Below are 5,467 nucleotides of genomic sequence, written 5' to 3' on the forward strand. Positions count from 1 at the left end.
ATGTAAAATGAGCCGTAGAATTCAATCGAACAAATCGCAATGCTCTACGACTTTTAGTTTTTTTTTTATGAATTTTTTTAGTGAAAAATTTTGATCGCCTCTGTAGCCGGAACCGTTACCCGGAGCGGCTCCGGGTTTAATCGAAAAAATAGAGAAAATTAAGCGCTATCAAATGATTTTTTGTTCGTTGCTCTAAGTCTTACAGTTTCCGAGAAAAACGCAAAAAAACGTTTCCATTTTCACTTTTTTTCAATTTTCGATCGCCAATTACGGCGAAACTATTAAAGATATCGAGAAACGGAATAATGTAGGATAACCGGAATAAAAAACTCTACAAAATGGCATAGGACTCAAGGCGATATCTCGCAAAAAAATTTTCAATTTTCAAACGCCCATTACGGCCAAACTAAAAGAGCTAGGAGAAAACGCTTTTTTAGATCGGAAAGAGCACATCAAAATCTATAAGATCGAATTGGTTTTATTCGATTCTAAGACACTTTTAAAATTGACCATTTTGTAGGGGGGGTGTTAACTTTTTTTTAATTTTTTTTATTTTCCCAATTACGACTAAACTATTCGAAAAAGTGGGACTGTTTTGATCCATACCTATGCAAAATGATCCGGGGAATCGATTGGCATCGAAAAAATTGCCAAATTCCCAATGGTTTTTTAGTTATGAATTTTTTAAAATATTACCAATTTTTGCATTTATCTGCAATTTGCTCAAAAACTATTAGTCGGAGAACAATAATTTTTTTGAAAAAAATAGATAATTCAAAGAGCTTTCCAACGATAATAAACTTCATGGGGTTATCTCTGATAGTTCCGGAGCTATTGCTCAACAAATGTTCCGGGTACCCAAAATCGACAAAAATTGCGACAAAAATTGAAAAAATCAAACATCAAAAAATCGAACATATGGACTTTTTTTGGACTTTTAACAACTCTAGAGATTTGTAAAGGCATATATAAATACGAAAAAGTATGATAAAACGAATTTAAAAAATTTTTTTATTTTTTTATTTTCTGAAGGTATGTGTATTACTTAGGAAATTTTAGCAAAAAAAAATAAATTTTTTAAATCTCATGAAAACTTCGTATAATACAGAAAATGAGCCGCCGAATTCAATGGAACAAACCGCATTGCTCTACGACTTTTAGTTTTTGAGTTATGAATTTTTTTGTTGGATAAAATTTTCCACTATGACAAATGGCTACCCGAAAATTTAGGCAAAAAATTTTAAATTTTTAATTCTTGTGAAAAATCGATATAATATGTAAAATGAGCCGTAGAATTCAATCGAACAAATCGCAATGCTCAACGACTTTTAGTTTTTTTTTTATGAATTTTTTTAGTGAAAAACTTTGATCGCCTCTGTAGCCGGAACCGTTACCCGGAGCGGCTCCGGGTTTAATCGAAAAAATAAAAAAAATTAAGCGCTATCAAATGATTTTTTGTTCGTTGCTCTAAGTCTTACAGTTTCCGAGAAAAACGCAAAAAAAGGTTTCCATTTTCACTTTTTTTCAATTTTCAATCGCCAATTACGGCGAAACTATTAAAGATATCGAGAAACGGAAAAATGGAGGATAACCGGAATAAAAAACTCTACAAAATGGCATAGAACTCAAGGCGATATCTCGCAAAAAACTTTTCAATTTTCAAAGGTCGATTACGGCCAAACTAAAAGAGCTAGGAGAAAACGCTTTTTTAGATCGGAAATAGCACATCAAAATCTATAAGACCGAATCGGTTTTATTCGATTCTGAGACACTTTTAAAATTGACCATTTTGTAGGGGGGGGTGTTAACTTTTTTTTAATTTTTTTTATTTTCCCAATTACGACTAAACTATTCGAAAAAGTGGGACTGTTTTGATCCATACCTATGCAAAATGATCCGGGGAATCGATTGGCATCGAAAAAATTGTCAAATTCCCAATGGTTTTTTAGTTATGAATTTTTTAAAATATTACCAATTTTTGCATTTATCTGCAATTTGCTCAAAAACTATTAGTCGGAGAACAATAATTTTTTTTGAAAAAAATAGATAATTTAAAGAGCTTTCCAACAATAATAAACTTCATGGGGTTATCTCTGATAGTTCCGGAGCTATTGCTCAACAAATGTTCCGGGTACCTAAAATCGACAAAAATTGCGACGAAAATTGAAAAAATCAAACATCAAAAAATCGAACATATGGACTTTTTTTGGACTTTTAACAACTCTAGAGATTTGTAAAGGCATATATAAATACGAAAAAGTATGATAAAACGAATTTAAAAAATTTTTTTATTTTTTTATTTTCTGAAGGTATGTGTATTACTCAGGAAATTTTAGCAAAAAAAAATAAATTTTTAAATCTCATGAAAAGTTCGTATAATACAGAAAATGAGCCGCTGAATTCAATGGAACAAACCGCATTGCTCTACGACTTTTAGTTTTTGAGTTATGAATTTTTTTGTTGGATAAAATTTTCCACTATGACAAAATGGCTACCCTAAATTTAGGCAAAAAATTTTAAATTTTTAATTCTTGTGAAAAATCGATATAATATGTAAAATGAGCCGTAGAATTCAATCGAACAAATCGCAATGCTCTACGACTTTTAGTTTTTTTTTTATGAATTTTTTTAGTGAAAAATTTTGATCGCCTCTGTAGCCGGAACCGTTACCCGGAGCGGCTCCGGGTTTAATCGAAAAAATAGAGAAAATTAAGCGCTATCAAATGATTTTTTGTTCGTTGCTCTAAGTCTTACAGTTTCCGAGAAAAACGCAAAAAAAGGTTTCCATTTTCACTTTTTTTCAATTTTCGATCGCCAATTACGGCGAAACTATTAAAGATATCGAGAAACGGAAAAATGTAGGATAACCGGAATAAAAAACTCTACAAAATAGCATAGGACTCAAGGCGATATCTCGCAAAAAAATTTTCAATTTTCAAAGGCCGATTACGGCCAAACTAAAAGAGCTAGGAGAAATCGCTTTTTTAGATCGGAAAGAGCACATCAAAATCTATAAGATCAAATTGGTTTTATTCGATTCTGAGACACTTTTAAAATTGACCATTTTGTAGGGGGGGGTGTTAACTTTTTTTTAATTTTTTTTATTTTTTCAATTACGACTAAACTATTTGAAAAAGTGGGACTGTTTTGATCCATACCTATGCAAAATGATCCGGGGAATCGATTGGCATCGAAGAAATTGCCAAATTCCCAATGGTTTTTTAGTTCTGAATTTTTTAAAATTTTACCAATTTTTGCATTTATCTGCAATTTGCTCAAAAACTATTAGTTGGAGAACAATACATTTTTCTTGAAAAAAATAGATAATTCAAAGAGCTTTCCAACGATAATAAACTTCATGGGGTTATCTCTGATAGTTCCGGAGCTATTGCTCAACAAATGTTCCGGGTACCCAAAATCGACAAAAATTGCGACGAAAATTGAAAAAATCAAACATCAAAAAATCGAACATATGGACTTTTTTTTGACTTTTAACAACTCTAGAGAGTTGTAAAGGCATATATAAATACGAAAAAGTATGATAAAACAAATTAAAAAAATTTTTTTATTTTTTTATTTTCTGAAAGTATGTGTATTACTCAGGAAATTTTAGCAAAAAAAAATAAATTTTTTAAATCTCATGAAAAGTTCGTATAATACAGAAAATGATCCGCTGAATTCAATGGAACAAAACCGCATTGCTCTACGACTTTTAGTTTTTGAGTTATGAATTTTTTTGTTGGATAAAATTTTCCACTATGACAAATGGCTACCCTAAATTTAGGCAAAAAATTTTAAATTTTTTAATTCTTGTGAAAAATCGATATAATATGTAAAATGAGCCGTAGAATTCATTCGAACAAACCGCAATGCTCTACGACTTTTATTTTTTTTTTTTTTTTTTTTTTTTATGAATTTTTTTAGTGAAAAACTTTGATCGCCTCTGTAGCCGGAACCGTTACCCGGAGCGGCTCCGGGTTTAATCGAAAAAATAGAGAAAATTAAGCGCTATCAAATGATGTTTTGTCCGTTGCTCTAAGTCTTACAGTTTCTGAGAAAAACGAAAAAAAGTTTTCCATTTTCACTTTTTTTCAATTTTCGGTCGCCAATTACGGCAAAACTATTATTAAGATATCGAGAAACGGAAAAATGGAGGATAACCGGAATAAAAAACTCTACAAAATGGCACAGGTCAGGTCAGGTCAGGTCAGGTCAGGTCAGGTCAGGTCAAGTCAGGTCAAGTCAGGTCAGGTCAGGTCAGGTCAGGTCAGGTCAAGTCAAGTCAAGTCAAGTCAAGTCAAGTCAAGTCAAGTCAAGTCAAGTCAAGTCAGGTCAGGTCAGGTCAGGTCAGGTCAGGTCAAGTCAAGTCAAGTCAAGTCAAGTCAAGTCAAGTCAAGTCAAGTCAGGTCAGGTCAGGTCAGGTCAGGTCAGGTCAGGTCAGGTCAGGTCAGGTCAGGTCAGGTCAGGTCAGGTCAGGTCAGGTCAGGTCAGGTCAGGTCAGGTCAGGTCAGGTCAGGTCAGGTCAGGTCAGGTCAGGTCAGGTCAGGTCAGGTCAGGTCAGGTCAGGTCAGGTCAGGTCAGGTCAGGTCAGGTCAGGTCAGGTCAGGTCAGGTCAGGTCAGGTCAGGTCAGGTCAGGTCAGGTCAGGTCAGGTCAGGTCAGGTCAGGTCAGGTCAGGTCAGGTCAGGTCAGGTCAGGTCAGGTCAGGTCAGGTCAGGTCAGGTCAGGTCAGGTCAGGTCAGGTCAGGTCAGGTCAGGTCAGGTCAGGTCAGGTCAGGTCAGGTCAGGTCAGGTCAGGTCAGGTCAGGTCAGGTCAGGTCAGGTCAGGTCAGGTCAGGTCAGGTCAGGTCAGGTCAGGTCAGGTCAGGTCAGGTCAGGTCAGGTCAGGTCAGGTCAGGTCAGGTCAGGTCAGGTCAGGTCAGGTCAGGTCAGGTCAGGTCAGGTCAGGTCAGGGTCAGGTCAGGTTACAGGTCAGGTCAGGTCAGGTCAGGTCAGGTCAGGTCAGGTCAGGTCAGGTCAGGTCAGTCAGTCAGGTCAGGTCAGGTCAGGTCAGGTCAGGTCAGGTCAGGTCAGGTCAGGTCAGGTCAGGTCAGGTCAGGTCAGGTCAGGTCAGGTCAGGTCAGGTCAGGTCAGTGTCAGGTCAGGTCAGGTCAGGACAGGTCAGGTCAGGTCAGGTCAGGTCAGGTCAGGTCAGGTCAGGTCAGGTCAGTCAGGTCAGGTCAGGTCAGGTCAGGTCAGGTCAGGTCAGGTCAGGTCAGGTCAGGTCAGGTCAGGTCAGGTCAGGTCAGTCAGGTCAGGTCAGTCAGGTCAGGTCAGGTCAGGTCAGGTCAGGTCAGGTCAGGTCAGGTCAGGTCAGGTCAGGTCAGGTCAGGTCAGGTCAGGTCAGGTCAGGTCAGGTCAGGTCCAGGTCAGGTCAGGTCAGGTCAGTCAGGTCAGGTCAGGTCAGGGTCAGGTCAGCAGTCAGGTCA

This window comes from Tribolium castaneum, chromosome 8 (genome assembly GCF_031307605.1).
Source record: "Tribolium castaneum strain GA2 chromosome 8, icTriCast1.1, whole genome shotgun sequence".
Taxonomy (NCBI): domain Eukaryota; kingdom Metazoa; phylum Arthropoda; class Insecta; order Coleoptera; family Tenebrionidae; genus Tribolium; species Tribolium castaneum.